General features: G+C 43.4%; 1 protein-coding gene across 1 annotated transcript in view; it reads right to left on the bottom strand.

The window, feature by feature from the left end:
- The window catches only part of LOC137617285 (transmembrane protein 121B-like), a 35,956-nt gene extending 19,800 nt beyond the window's left edge, over window positions 1-16,156 (bottom strand). Inside the window, exon 1 of the mRNA XM_068347280.1 lies at window positions 16,066-16,156. The gene's annotated coding sequence lies outside the window, so the exon portion shown is untranslated. The remainder of the gene's footprint in view (window positions 1-16,065) is intronic.
- Between the last annotated feature and the right edge of the window lie 281 nt (window positions 16,157-16,437).

Below are 16,437 nucleotides of genomic sequence, written 5' to 3'. Positions count from 1 at the left end.
TCCATCCTCAGGGGCGATCTGAAGGGCGTCTTCGGAGGTGCCCACACGAGAGTGTCTGATGGCGGAGAGTCGTCCTTCTCGACGGCACCCTCGGCTGCTGACGCACCTGAAAACCTGCCCAAGAGGCGGGAGAAGAGACTGCTGCCGTTTTACCCCACATCGGATCGTCCGACGAGACGGGACCTGCTTTCACCAGGGCTCCATCCCCCCGATACACACCCGGCCCCCCCTCAGGGCCCCCACTTGCCTGGACCGAAGACACAATCCCACTGTCAGGTAAATCAGACTCCTGGGGAAGAGCCACAGGCCGCTTCCCCGCAACAGACTTACCTCGACCCCTACCATGGGTAGGGGAAGACGGCAGAGAGAGACTGTCCGACGGGACGCTGGGCGAAGCGAGGGGCGAAGACGCTGGACTTCCTAGGGGACCGTCGAGAGGCCTTCTTCTTCTTAGTGCCGTATCGCACCCACTGCACTTCATTCCAGGACTCGCACTCCGGACACGTGGCTGTAGGGGAACACACACTGCCCCTACACGACGAACACAAGGAGTGCGGGTCAACTTCGGGCTTAGAGAGGAAAGCGCCACACGATTTGCCGGCCACAGGCCCAGGGCAACGACGGGGATGCTCCATAACGCACTAGTAATACACCACGAGACACAGGAACACAGAGGGAAAGGATAGGGAAGTACACAAAGGGACCACGTGGGGAACGCGTGAGACACAAAGGGGTCGGGGACACAAAGGGTCACACTGGATTAAGAGAGAGCGTCGGGGTGTTAACGCCGACGCAACCAGAAACTTACTGGAGAGCGAGACCTGAGCAAGCATGCTCTCTGACCCCGGGTCGTCTCTGGGCGCATATCACTCCGCCAGAGATGCCCCGCATAGAAAACGGGAGTAGGGCAAACTACACAAAATTCTGGTCGGATGGGAGGAGATGCCAGATACTCCTAAGAAAGTAGTTCGAGGTAAGTACTTCGTGTTGGAACAAATTTCTTTTGAATTTACTACTGGATAGGAAATAGTTAGAATACAAAACAGGGCACCTCAGACAATAGCAGCTTCAATAACAAAACAATTGAAAGTACCTAGCCAGGTCCTCGTAAGTTAATTTCTATCGTTAAGAGTCTGGCAAATTGTTGGAATGATATTAGCATTAATAAAATTTTGTCAAACTATACCAACCAGAGCTACAATTCAAACCAAAATAAAGCACTTTAGTTTAGTTTAGTTGCTATGACCCCTACATTACACATTCAATGAAAAACCCAGGCCTAAAATTTTCTCAATACAGTAGGCGACACCCTATACGTCATTTAAAAATTCTAAAACTGTTCAAGATACACCGAGAATCCTAATCAAAGCTGGTCTATGCACTGTATAGTGTTTTCAAAAGCTGAATTTCCATAAACAATTCAATTATCCTACCAGGATACAGTATTCAGAATGATCATAATTTACATTTGGTCATTACAGTGGATATTTTGCTATGAACCTGTTTAAAATTCTGACAGTCACCAGGAAGACTCACTCGCAAACTGTGCCTTTCAGTCAAAGCAACATGCTAGCATGCTATTTCAACCATTTTTATATTTAAGACCGTGTTATAGAAAATTTGGCTCGTCAGGTAGGCAAAGGTGTGATATCCAAGTCATTTTCTGGGCTCGACCTGTGTCGCTTCGTGAAATACTCCTCTAGCACCATTTCTAAGGCATAATTATTGCTGAAAATACCAGAGAAAAAGAGATGCATGGAATGCCAGGAATAAACCTAGCTCGCTCACTCATTGAGTGTCGGTATACAAAATTGGGGCGTGATTGAACCACGACCATAGATCCCTCACCAATTAGACCTCTCCTTCATCAATATACCCCCATCTCTACCCCTACATCTTCCCACCCCCCATCTCCATTCCTCTTCATTTTATGGACAGTAACTGTCACCTAGTATACAAAGTTAAAGTTACAATTAATACTTCTAGCCTACTTTGAACACCTCAGTGCAAATACTGCAAGAACAGAAGATCCAATAAAAAGATTCTTTAGTTACTAGATATACAAACTGAAGTCTTTTATAAGTACATGCTGACACAAGAAAGAAACTGCCACTGAGGTATTCCAACAGCCCCAGTTGGATCATCGTTTTATAGCCTAACAATATACATATATTCACATTTACTTTCTTCCACCTTGTTGCCCAACATATTTTATCTTTTAGTTCATAGTTTCACTGCAGAGTATACTACCTGCATTGCATCTGGTCACTAAATGGCTTCCTAGTCCCCAGTTTTAGGACATATAACTTTAATTTCATAAATAAAATGACCTACTTTAAGTAACCTAACCACTTTCCCTTCGACATAAGGCCTATAGAAGGGTGGTTAAGGTGGTACTTTGACAAAAAGACTTATATTTGTACATCTAGAACTACAAATGACCTTTTCAGTTTGTCATTTGTACAGTAAGAATATCTAATGCTAAGACTCTAATGGCTGACAGTATACCCTGTCAACCATCTTGTAGATGGAAAATCATAAATGAAAATACCCCTTTTTCTAGTCAACAAGCAACACAAGGAAGGGATAGGATCGGGAAAACACAAAGGGAACACGTGGAACACAATGGTGGGTTGGACGGGATGTGAGAGAGTGGCGAGATGTTATCCACGCCGCAACCAGATGCTTACTGACGACAGAGACCCAGTAGCGCACCCACGCGCTGAACCCGGGTCGCCTCAGGGCACGTATCCATCCGCCACGGAGGGACCCGACAAGGGAAAACGAAGGTAGGGGGGACTGCGCAAAATTCTTGGTCGGATAGGGAGGAGATCCCAGATACTCCTAAGAAAGTAGTTCGAGGTAAGTACTCCGTGTTGGAACAAACCCCTTTTTCTAGTCAATGGAGTAGCAAAAGAAAAATGACTCCCACACCTAGCAAAACACGAAGGAAGTTAAAGCTGTTAGGGCTTCAGCTAGTCATGATTAGTTAATTTGTTAATTAGTTCCATGACTCGCCACTTAACAATTTACCCTTATAAAATCCACCATACCGCAGGGAAAGGAGATCGCCTTGTGGGACAAGAAGTACCAAGCTCCCGAGAAGAGTAACGATCCTTCCGAGGGGATTGTCGGCCGCAGCGAGGTTCCTCCACAGAGGATACACTCGTTGGTCTCTGTTAGATCTCAGTTTCTCTACTGGGGGCCTCACTCGCGGACAAGAGAGACGACCTCCTGCAGGAGAGACTCGCCTCGGAGCAACCCCTTAGTCACTGGTACACTATACTAAGTAGCTCAATAGTTCAACCTCTTCTATGTCTAATAAATTCATGCATTTAAATTGAGATTCATAAATTTCAATTAAAGAGAAACAAACAATTGTACAGTACAATTTCTTAACCCTTTTATCCCCAGGCTATTTGGAACTTTCCAACCCTTAACCCACAGGCATTTTTTTTTTCAAGCACATTTTGCAATATATATTTTTTTAAATTGCTCTAATAGCCTTAATTTTCATCATAGAGAGGTCAGGTTGGTCTCATTCTTTTGGAAAATGCTTGGTTTCTCATAAAGTTATCACAAATATGCAAAAAAAAATGTAAATAGCAGTTTTTTGCAAGGACGTACCAGTACGTCCATGGTGGTAAAGGGATGAGTTTTGTAAAACGTATCAGTACGTCCATTGGGAGTAAAACGGTTAAAAAGACATCAAGTAAAGTATGATATATGACTGCTAGAAAAAATTTGAAAAAAGAATACCACAAGCAGCTTCTGATCTCTCAAGGATATGCAAGAGATGGTACTTTGTGGAAGGCTCTAATACTGTCCTCCCCTCCTGTTAAGAAACAGGCAAAAGAAATTGCATTCTTATCAAGACTGTGCTCCAAAAGGAACGCTACTCCAGAGATGGCTTATCTGCTGCTCATCCGAAGGATGAAGTAAGAGAAGTTCTTGTCCAATCAAACTTTCAACCCCCTAATTATGTCATCCTTGTACAGTAAAGCAAGATGTTTTTATGCAGGGTAGTAGCTAGAAATTTGGGGACCCGAGGGATGAGTTAGTGAGAGCCGCCCTCCCCTTATGCTGGCGTGAGCCGAGCAAAGCCCGATTAGCTAGAGGGGAGGGGCACTTATGTAAATAAAAAAAAAAATCACTTTTTAAATGCAATTTTATACTTAATAAGATGCTACTGAGGTTGGTTTTATAGATACTTTGAAAATAAAATAGAAATTTTAAATGTTTACTTAATAATTTTATTTTCTGACCCTACTTTAGAGCCAAAGGGGGGCATTTTCAAAAAGGTCCCATTTGTATGGAAAATACTTGAGAAACTACATACTGTGTAGCACCATAAGTCTTAAGAAGTAATTGTCCAAGGACTTGTAGACATCCCTTAAGGAGAAACAGATAAATGTGGTCTACCAAAGCCAGGCACTGGCACTCAATATCTGCGGAATCGACAAGTTCTTCCTAAATGACAGGGAGAGAGGTAATGTCTCTAAATCACAAAATTTAAAAGTAATTTGCCTTTTTCCTAACTACAAACTTTTGTCCTTTAACAGGAGTATGTTTGCAGAAAAGTTGGAACGGACATATAGACGTTTAAACTTTTACAAAGGCAATTATGATTACTGGCGGGTACAGGGTAGACTCGGCCCCATCGCCAGGTAGTACAACCATTACATTGACCTTCATTCACAATTTGTTGGGTGTTTGAGACAGGCAGTGTAACTTAAAGGACTTGTAAAATACATTTGTTCCTATACAAACAAACCTTTGTCCTTTGATAGGAGACTTATCCTTAGGAGGAAGCCCCTATAAGCAAACGACTTATTTACTAACCAGGTTAATGGCAATGCACTTGTGTCCCGTGGTGGAGCAAAAGGGATGACACCTATAAACCTTATCATGATGTTGCAGGGTTCAACAAGGTCCCTGCCAGGAGACTGCTAGGCGGTCTTGGAAGAACCTTCAGTATAACCCCAAGGATATTTTGTCTGAATGTGCTACTGACAGGTCCTTCATGAAGGTTAGGGCAAATCCACCGTCGCTGATTTTGTGCGCTCAAACAGGGACGGCCCTCCAGTCCTATCGTTGGATCAGCATAAGCCAGAAAAGTCTGATCTTAGATATCTTCTTTATCCTTTTGGCACTGAGAAAGTGACTCTAGTGCTCCTCATGGGGACCCTAGTACTCTCGGTAGCGTTGTCACTTCACAGTACAGTGGAGTAAGTCGTCCTGAGCCCTTTTAATTTCTTGTAAAGAAGAGATGGAGAAAGCCTTGAATCTAGAGTTGTAAATGGCTAGATTCTGGATCTTGGACACAAACTCAGGTTCAAAGAAGATAAAGACTCCTCAATTTCAGAACGAGAATGACTCGTAACATACGAAACGTCATGTAATTTGCCTATTTGCAACACTGAGGCTAAGGCTCGTGAGCTGTCTTGAAAGGTAGACCCCTATATGATGACTGTCTCCAGGGATCATGCAGAGAAGTGAAAAATCGAGTAACAACTCAAAAGGGGCTATGCTTGTCTCCATGACTCATGCAGGGTCCACTTGACAGACGTAAATACTCAAGTGACCTCCCCAAAAAAGCTTAAGTTCCTGAAGAGGGGTGACTGTTTGGAACTCCTCATGAGCTTAGGCTATTCATCCAAAGGGAAAGATCTGAGCTCTTCAGTCTGAGACCCAGTAAAAGGCTCAGTGGCAGCCTTCTGCCACAGAGACAGAGCAGCCTATTTTGAAAAAGGTTGATGATGAGAATCGCAATCCATTGCAGAGAGCCTCCGACCAGGGAAGTATCCCTTCTACGATGCTAATCACAGAAGCCTAATAGTTTTCCTAGTACAGTACTTCAATGAGGAGCATTAGAACATCCAGATACCAACTAGCATTTGGCACTTGGAAGCCACACACTAGTTATCCTGATGACTGATGTCATCAACAGTCTGTTGAGTGATCGGTAAATCAGGCAAAAGGAGCGGAAAAGCTGATGTGTCCAGAATGGACGAGGTGTGTTGGAAGGTGTTCCAAATGCTTCAGGCATTCCTGAACTATACTGGAAGTTGTGGATCGACTGGGAGCGAACGTAACCTTCGTGGTGATCCCTGAAGAGCAAGAAGCCCTTCTGCCACGTACGGCTGTGGGGACACCTCTGGTCTAGCACCACGCTCCTAGCAATTGAGTGTATTTGCTAGAACATTCCTCATGTTAAAAATTAACTTTGCTGACAGCTCTACCATGTTGTTGGCTGCTGAGATGTGTATGTTCTTCACTAACTTGCAAAACGTCTGTGAAACAGTATACCTGTGCTTATTCATGCTGGTGGAGTTGTCATTCTTTAATGTAACCAGGTGTCCTATCAAACTCTATTGGAAAGCTTGCAATGCTAAATGATAGTTGATATGCAGGTATTTACTTTTGTGGACCACATTACAAAGGCAGTCTGGTTCCTAAGGCGTGCAGACAATCCCCCTTTTAAGATACACCTGTGAATGATAGGTCGAGTGGAACTCCCCTAGTGAGGTTTTCGTCACGTATATCCTGTTCTACTGAAACTAACAGTTAAGGGAATTGCTGGCTGCTGATCTAAGATGCTTCTAATAAACACTGCAGCAATAGCTGGTTAAAAAGCACTTATAGAACGAGTTCTCCAACAAGGAGTTGTCCCAGAATATGTTGCCACTGTAGATCTGTAAGCTCTTGGGTCCTGGAGGAACAGCTACAATAACCCCCAACATTTGCCGATATGATCATTCAATGAGTTTATCAGCATACTCTAGTACTCGATCCTCTGCTTGGCCATGAGACTGGGCTTACCAACTGAACATGAATCTCAGATTGTGGCAAAAAGAAAGCCAGCTGTCTTAGCGCTGGAACATTGGTTCCTAGAGAAAGAAAGACATATTAAGTCTTGAGAAATCACAAAAGGCAAATGTCTATCGAGTAGGCACCAGAATAGGCGAGCCTGAACGCTTGGGGGCAGCAAACAATCCGAAGTTCAGGGCTTTGAACTCTTATCTATTGCCCAAAGTACAAAGAGGCAGTATTTCCTGTAGGACTGAAAGATGGGTATCTAGAAGTACATATCCTTCAGGTCCACAAAGCATGAAGTGCTCTTTCCTGATGGCAGACCTTCCGGTACTCAACGTCTTCATCTTGAGCAGTATCAAGGAAGGGGAAGACTGTCGGTTCCCGGGACCCAGTCAAATTCTTCCCAGATAGATTTGACTGTAATTATCTTGCTTGAGGGTACACTCTGGCACCCTCTCCTATCTCACATCATCTCCTCTGTTTTATTAAAGTTTTTATAGTTTATATGGGAGATATTTATAGTTGTTACTCTTCTTAACCCTTTTACCCCCAATGGACGTACTGGTACGTTTCACAAAACTCATCCCTTTACCCCCATGGACGTACAGGTACGTCCTTGCAATAAAATGACAAATTCGGAGATATATATTTTTCCTAAACATACAAACCTTAGCTATTTACATAGGGTATTACTTTCGACGTAGCTGAAAATGACGAGCCATTAGATTTTTAACGAGGGTTAACTACCCACGTCCTAGTTAGCAAGGGGGTAGGGGAAGGGGTAGCTTGCTACCCCTCCCCCCCACACACACCGATGAATTGTCTCACTTCACTTAGAAGTAGGACTTGTCTTGGGGGACAGGGCTGGCGGGCAAATATGTGTAAATAGCTAAGGTTTGTGTGGAGGAATAGAGTGTGACTCGTCTTAGGAAGTTGACCTTACTGAACAACGTTCTCTCTTCAGCATTAGTTGGACTTTGAGCAGGGCTTGTTCTATTCGGGTGGCAGACGGAAAAGCCCGAAAAACTAGACTGCGAATCTCCATCCCCAAATATAGAATAGTCTGGGATGGGATCAGTTGGGACTTTTCTAAGTTGACCAAAAGTCCCAACTCCTTGGCAAGACCCAACGTCCAATGTAGATCCTGCAGACAGCGATGACTGGACGATGCTCTGAGAAGCCAGTCGTCCAAGTACAGGGAGGCTCGGATTCCCGATAGATGAAGGAATTTTGCCACATTCCTCATGAGCCTCGTAAACACGAGAGGAGCAGGACTGAGGCCAAAGCACAGGGCTCGAAACTGGTACACCACATTCCTGTAAACAAACCTCAGAAACGGTTGGGAATCCGGGTGTATAGGAATGTGGAAGTACGCATCTCGTAGGTCGAGAGAGACCATCCAGTCTCCCTCTCTGACCGCTGCTAAGACGGACTTCGTGGTCTCCATCGTAAATTTTGTTTTCGTAACAAAAACGTTGAGCGCACTGATGTCTAGCACTGGCCTCCAACCTCCTGTATGCTTTGGGACTAAGAAGAGACGGTTGTAAAACCCCGGTGATTGAAGGTCCGAGACTTTCACCACCGCTCCCTTCTCTAGCAACAGAGACACTTCTTGATTTAGGGCTTGTCTCTTTGACTCCTCTCGGTACCTGGGAGAGAGGTCTATGGGAGTTGTTACTAGAGGAGGTTTGCGTACAAACGGTATTTTGTACCCCTCTTTGAGCAACAGAACACTCTTGGTCTGCACCCCTCTTCTCCCAGGCCTGCCAGAAGCTGTTCAATCTGGCCCCTACCGCTGTCTGAGGCTGTGGGCAGTCAGACTCTGCCACGGGAGGACTTGGCTCCTCTCTTCTTACCTCTCTTTCCCTCGGCACGAGAGCCTCCCCTGCTGGGAGCTCTGCCACGAAAGGGCGGGATAAATCTAGACGCAGGAGTCTCGATCCTGGGTCTCACAGCAAAGGATGAAGAAGGAGCTCCCTTGCGAGCAGAGGACGCCATCAGGTCATGTGTGCCCTTCTGCACAAGCGAAGCAGCTATATCCTTAATCAGCTGTTGTGGAAACAAGGCAGCCGATAAGGGAGCAAAGAGCAGTTCCGATCTCTGACAGGGAGTAACTCCTGCTGAAAGGAAAGAGCAAAGGGTTTCTCTCTTCTTCAAGACTCCCGACGTAAAGGTGGAGGCGAGCTCATTGGAGCCATCGCGGATGGCTATGTCCATACAGGACATGATAAGTAAGGAAACATCTTGGTCAGCAGACGAGATCTTCCTACTTAATGCTCCTAAAGACCAATCAAGAAAGTTAAAAACTTCAAAGGCCCTGTATACGCCTTTAAGTAGATGGTCAAGGTCCGAGGAGGACCAACAAATCTTCGAGCGTCTCATGGCCAGGCGACGGGGAGAGTCTACGAGGCTTGAGAAGTCACCCTGGGCAGAGGCAGGGACTCCCAAGCCGAGAACTTCTCCCGTGTCATACCAGACGCTCGATCCAGAAGCAAGCTTAGAAGGTGGGAAGGCAAAGGCCGTCTTCCCCAAACTCCTCCTGGTATCCAACCAGTCGCCTAGAAGACGTAAAGCCCTCTTAGAAGAGCGAGAAAGCACTAGCTTAGTAAAGGCAGGCTTGGTAGCAGCTAAGCCTAGAGCAAACTCAGACGGAGGCGAACGAGGAGCAACAGCAACAAAATGATCTGGAAAAAGATCCTTGAAAATCATCATGATCTTCTTAAAATCCATCGAAGGTTGAACAGCCTTAGGTGGTTCTACATCTGACAAAACGTCCAAAGGATTATCATCAGGATGAGGATTAGCAACGTCCTCATCTGAAGGAACCTCGTCCGACAACTGATGAGTCTCAAGCAAGGGAGAGACCTGCCTTGGTGGCAATGCTTGACAAGCAGAGTCCACACGCACAGGAGCATCAGTAGCAGTCCAGGACGCTACGTCATGTAACTGCTTAACGGACTGACTAGCAACAACAAGAGGAGCGGGAGGACGCTCGACGTCAACTCGAGACTGCCTTGACTGCCTAGACTGAGCAGTTAAAACAACTCTTGACTGCGGTGCTTGACGCTCAACGTCAAAACAAGTCAACTTCGCTGGTTGGCGAACGTCCTGAACGTCAACACGAGCATGCGGCAGCGGCTGAACGTCCACAAGCGGCTGAAAGTCAACACGGAACTGCATCGAGTGAGGCTCTACGTCACGTGACTGACGTGACTTTGTAACGTCAACGTCAACAGGACGAGCAAAGGCTCGTTTGGGCGGCTGACGGCCAGGATCTCGACCAGCTAAACGGCGAGGATCATCGTGAACCTGCTCAACAGTATAATCCTCCATAAGAGAGGCAAGCTTATTCTGCATATCTTGCAGTACAACCCATTTAGGATCAACGGGAGTGGGTGCGGTTCGAGACGAGGGTAACGTCTGTGACTGCAAAACATTGCCTACACTAAGACTCTCGGAGCCTGTGTTACGCTTCTGTTTAGGCGGCGAGCAGTCTTCCGATGACTGCACAGGGTCAGAGCTGTCCCAATGGCTACAACCAGGACGCTGGACCTGTCCTGAAGGGACTGACTTTCGCTTTAAGGGTCTCGAAACCTTGCTCCACGGTTTCTTACGCGAGAAGCCTTCGGATGACGAGGAGAAAACCGCCTCGCTCGTCTTATGGTAGGGGCGGTCTTGACGAGACACGCCCGAAACCATAGAGGGAACGTCTGTTCGTTGGTTAAAGCCTCTCGTACCCATAAGTCCTACGACATTACTTCTCCCTGGTGCATGGGAGCTTGCAAGAGGTCTCAGACTAGGCGAATGACAGGCACGAACAGACGAATCCTCGGTCGCAACACTGATAACACTTTGCGCACTAATCACTTTATCCCCACGATTTTCTAATGTGGCACTCTGACACTTTAACTCTTTTACATCCGCCATGAGTTGATTACGGTCCGTAGCTAAAGATTCAACTCTCTCGCCCAAAGCTTGAATGGCACGTAACATATCCCGCATCGATGGTTCATGAGTGCTAGTAGAAGGTTCAGGCACAACTACTACTGGGGAAGGATTAGGTTCAGGGGCATGGGAGGAGGAAAATTCTAATGATCTAGAGGAACTTCTCCTCACCCTATCTCTCTCTAGCTTACGAGAATACTTATCAAACTCTAGCCAGTCGAATTCCGAAAGTACCACGCACTCATCACACCGATCTCCTAATTGACAGGTTTTACCCCGACAATTAGAACACACAGTATGTGGGTCGAGAGAGGCCTTTGGAAGACGTTTGTTACAATCCCTAGCATTACATTTACGAAATTTAGGAATTGGAGAAGGGTCAGCCAGTTTGAAAAGTCAAAGAAAGTCCAAAAACAATCCAAAGTCATCAACAATTAAATCTATCCAAAAAAGAGTTCAAGAGTTTAAATTGAAGATAAAAACACCTGCACTGCGAAAGCTCAAAACCAAAAAGAAGTACTTCACCAAGACTGTTGAAAAACTCCAGGTTAACAGCGAGTAATGGAATCAACTTGTCGACAAGACCGACAGAGAAGAACTGGAGCCGTTTACATGTATATGCGGTATCTGGCCGATAGTTGGCGCTGGTGGGCACACTCGCAACCTTCATGGCGATCGCTCGCGAGTTTTTGTGTTTTTCTGTCGAGTCGCCGGAGACGTCAGCTATTATATATTCACCGGCTAAGTTTAATATTTAAAATTTCCAATACAGTAGTTAACCCACATGAACACGCCTATGTTTACGTTCATGTTACGATCAACAGCATACGGAGAAAGGAATCTATTTTGTCTTTTTTTATATGGATTTATGTTAATAATACTGTAAACAGTATATTATTTCATACGGTAAGTATATCAACATTTGTAATAACATACTATAGTTTTTAATTAATGCTCAGTAGTTTATGTATGGCAACTCTTACACTACTGCCATAGCTACCCGATAACTTGGGCGAGTTTTGTGATCGACTTATACCTCAGCTATTAGCTAGAATTATAAAAATTTACTCAGATTTTTGGGGTCGACTCAACTGCGTGTCGCCTTATACACCGTGATATACGGTAAATGAGAACAAAGACCTTGGCGATCATAGACTCGGTCTTGAAAATCTCTTCCTACCGAGGTACCGAACCAAAGTCAAGTGGCGTAGGGGTCGATGTTTCTTCCCAACGTTCTTAGAAGAACCCTCCTTCCACTTAGGGTATTCACATGCAGTCCAAGAATGGAACAGGCCAAAACCCTGTAGGGAAAAAAGGGACGATTGAGCGTTGTCGCACAAGTGTCTGTCCTTAGTTGGAAAGAGCCTCATAATGGTTTTTGCTTTACCAACTTCTCCAGTACTCCTCTCTTTCTCAAACACCAATAGACTAACCTTGGTACCTTGTCATGAGTAAACTTTCCTGTTTCCTTCTAGCAAAGTTTATACGTGTTTTGCGCGTCTTGAAAAAGCATATGATAAGGTACTAAGGTCTGAAAACTCCCTCAGGACTCAAAAGGATTGGATTGCTATTAGACATAGACCTTTGGGGAATGCACGTTCTATCTCACTCCAGAGGACAGATTCAGTGGTGGGCAAGATTGTTTGAAGCTTCACATAAGGCTATCTATGCCCACCAACCTGAAGACTTCGCTTGAGGCTAATTAGTAGCCTTTCACAATGAGGACTAAGAGGTGCTTCTGTTAGCAAAGGCACACAAGGAAAAACACAATCTACTGAAGAGAGGCTCCAACTGGTGACACCAATGACAGAGTATGGTCCACTTTCCACAGTTGCCGATGGCCTTCAAAATTACCGGTACACCTGTCTCTCGCTAAAGATGCTCGATATCATCTAGCCACGAAGTGCTAAATATTTCACAAACTGGTAGTGCCTTGGAATGTGGGGGCCATTTAGAAGTATGGGCCACTGGGGAACATCTTACAGCATACAGTATTGATAAGCAGAGCTGGCGGATTTGGATATAGTACTCGAAAATCAGGATTAATCAGGGTTATCCAAACTAGAAAATGGATTCTTGATGAATCAGGTCTAACACAAGAAAGACAAACATGTTGAGATTGCCCCAAGGGTACTGGAAGATGTACTCCACATAGCTGCTTCATGGGTGCTGGCTGCCAGAGTATCTGGAATAGCATGACAGAAAACCGGGAACTTACTTTTCAACATTATTAAAAATATGGATCACTGGAGAGCACCACAAACCTAAGAACCCTTCTGCCAATGCAAAGGTGTAAGGAACACTCCCTACAAGTTGCCTATGACAAATGTGGTCTGTCACTATAATTTTCCTGCTTGCAATGTATCCGTCAGATAGGGCCTTCTGTACATTGCTAAACTACAGTATAAAATTTCAAATAACCCTAGTAGTATATGGCTACACTATAAGATTCTAAATAAAACTAGTAGTACTATACATTGATTTGTAATGAAAACAGCAGAAAAGCTAAAATCTGTCACAACTCCCCAAACATATGTGCTGTAAACACCATTGAATGTAAGAGCATGAGACACAACAATCCTTCAACAAATTGGCTGTTTAAGACTATAGTCCATTTCCTTTATCGAGGCAGATTTGCACCGACTCGCAGCGGTGCCCTTTTAGCTCGGAAAAGTTTCCTGATCGCTGATTGGTTAAAATTATCTTGTCCAACCAATCAGCGATCAGGAAACTTTTCCGAGCTAAAACGGCACCGCTGCGAGTCGGTGCAAATCTGCATCGCTAAAAGAAATTGACTATAGTTATCCTGTAATGTTATGCAAAGAAAAGATAGTGTTTTGACCAAGAGGAGTTTGGGCAGTCCCTACGGGTCCAAGAAAATCGTCCCTATGGGAGAAAGGAGTAAAGGTAGTCTGGTGACACCAAACATCCACGCTACCACCTTGCAAATGCGCTTACTGACATCCTGTATACTGTACCATGACAGGAATAGCCATCCTGTCAAGTTACCAGTGCTGTACCTCAAACTGAAACCAACAATTTCAGCGTTGTACTGAATCAATATCCTTCACCAGCAAGATATTCCCTTCCAACATATAGCAGAACCATCTTCAGTAGAAATTTCACATAGACATTTCAGTCGTCAAACCGTCATCTGAGACTGTTTCACTTCGTGTCAAACCTGTACCTTCGTCTAAAATGAAAATGACTACCTCAGAGAAACAAACAAAAATACTGTATATACATTGTTGTTCTAGTATTCTTCATCCTATGAACGCAATTAGAATAATAAGGTAATATAGTTCACATTAACATCGAGAACTCATATTGCTTAGAAAACTGAGACGTCTGATAACATCTAAAAGTGACAAGCTCCCGACAGGAGAGTTGTTACCAAGCTTCACCAACAATTTTCATCTCAGGCTAGCCACACAACTACACGAATTGCATATTTATCTTTGAGCTGTTCAGAGATACTGCGATATTCAACATATGACAGTATCCAAGTTCAGTTTTAGGTGATGGGAGACCTGCACACTATAGGTTAGGATTGAGGAATATCGTTTCGATTTATTCAATATCGTACGTCTAAATAACTACCCAAAAAGATCATAGTTTATACTCCCATTGGAGCAAACAGGTTTAGACACCTGCCTTACTTGTTTTATCATACACAAAACATTCAAGCAGCCTTTTAAATCTTTGAGGTACGTGTGTAAAGCGTCGGGTTACCCGGCCTGCTCGCACAGAAAACGAGAATCCTTATAATCATTGTCACCCAAAATATTATCGTTTTTACGAGTATGTTAGTTAATAAACTAACACTAATTATTCACTTGCTGGTCTTCGCTTCGCCGTGGCATGATACCTTTACAATTAAACTATTTTATTACTGTATTACCATTATTACTAGCCAAGCTAGAACCCTAGTTAGAAAAGCAAGATGCTAAAAGCCCAAGGGCTCCAACAAGGAAAAATAGCCCAGTAAGGAATGGACAGAAGGAAATAAATAAACAATATAAGTAGTAATGAAAAATTAAAATCAAATATTGCTCCTCTGTCAAGGTAAACGGTACATGATGCGCAACGCACATTAGCCGAGTGGGTAAGTATTTTGGCGGACAAAAAATTGGTGACCAAAAGTTAAACACAAACGTCTCTGAATGAGAATTAAAAGTGAAATAGGTTACATCGTCCTGTAATACAGTAAAATAATACCAAAATTCTTAAATTTCAATTTACACAACAGAACTCATTATTCATAAAACTGGTTCATAGCAAAATATCAAGTTAGGGATAGGCTATTTGTTAGTATTTCGATGGAGTCTCACCCAGCCATTACCGCTTGCCAGTATATAGGAGCTCAATTTTATTTTTCTCAAGCGAAGCGAGCTCACATCGGAGCAAAAACCATTCACTCGCGGAAAAAGAAAAACATCAAGCTCCTATGTACTGGCAAGCCGTAATGTCTGGATGGGACTATCGAAATATTACCGGCTATTTTCCCAGCCTAATCTACATTATTGTCGATACCATTTTCATTAAGCTGCGGTGGAGGAAACTATGGGGTAGTTTGTAGCAGGATGGATAATAGGATAATTTCAAGGTTAGGTTAGGGTTAGGGAGACATTATAACATAACTTATTGTAACCCTCAAATTGGAGCCTTTGTATATCAGCGGCCACTTCCTCATGTTGATTACAAATAGACATCAAGTAACCTCAACATTCCCCCCTAACCTAACCTACAACCCGTGTCCTTAGCTACTTACTTACCGGGGGGGGGGGGGGGGCTGACCCCTCCCTGCTACCCCCCCCCCCTTACACTGCCGTATTGTAAGTTAACCATAATAATACATACAGGTGGCCGCTATCATACATACACCCCCTTAAATTCCCTATAAATACTCCAAACTATCGACTATATATAAAATAGGTTACCAAAATAGGTTACAACCTCTATATAAAATCTGACACGTGTATAGGCCTCCAGTCACCCATACCTTCCCGGTGAACAATATAGGCCTTTTAGGATTTATATTTAGACTTTGAGCCCACTTATATATTTCATGGCTAATTTTACTTGACTTTCAATACTTAAGGAAGAAAATTAAACTATAATTTGGCTTAAATACAAACCAGGATATGATGGTAAGGATACGCCTACCTTGACAATTGCAAATGATTAACAGTATAGAATAGACGTCAGTCTACAACTAGTAAAAGATCTCCAGATGTATTAAGTTATGTAAGATGTTCTATAAAATAACATGAAAGTATAAACAAGTTAAAATGACATAACAACCTGTTGCTATCCGAGGCAGACCCGTATGCAAAATCACGTCCGTCTCACAGACTGAAAAGTCACAAACTATTTTTGTGGTGTTGGTTTGACGTCTTTTGTAGCAGTGGAAAAAACTTAAATTTTTTAAAAACTTTAATTTATTAATTCCAAACTTTAAAATATATATAAATTTGTGTATTTATTTATACAATTTATAATTATATAATTATTTACGTAGTTTGAACAGCTGTTTGTATTAAAGATTTTGTAGCTACGGAAAAAACTTAAATTTTTAAAAACTTTAATTTATTAATTCCAAACTTTAGAATACTTATAAATTTGTGTATTTATTTATACAATTTATAATTATATAATTGTTTTCATAGTTTGAAC

The sequence above is a fragment of the Palaemon carinicauda genome, chromosome 23, assembly GCF_036898095.1.
Source record: "Palaemon carinicauda isolate YSFRI2023 chromosome 23, ASM3689809v2, whole genome shotgun sequence".
In the NCBI taxonomy this organism is placed as follows: Eukaryota; Metazoa; Arthropoda; class Malacostraca; order Decapoda; family Palaemonidae; genus Palaemon; species Palaemon carinicauda.
This window is presented reverse-complemented; position numbering and strand designations above follow the sequence as displayed.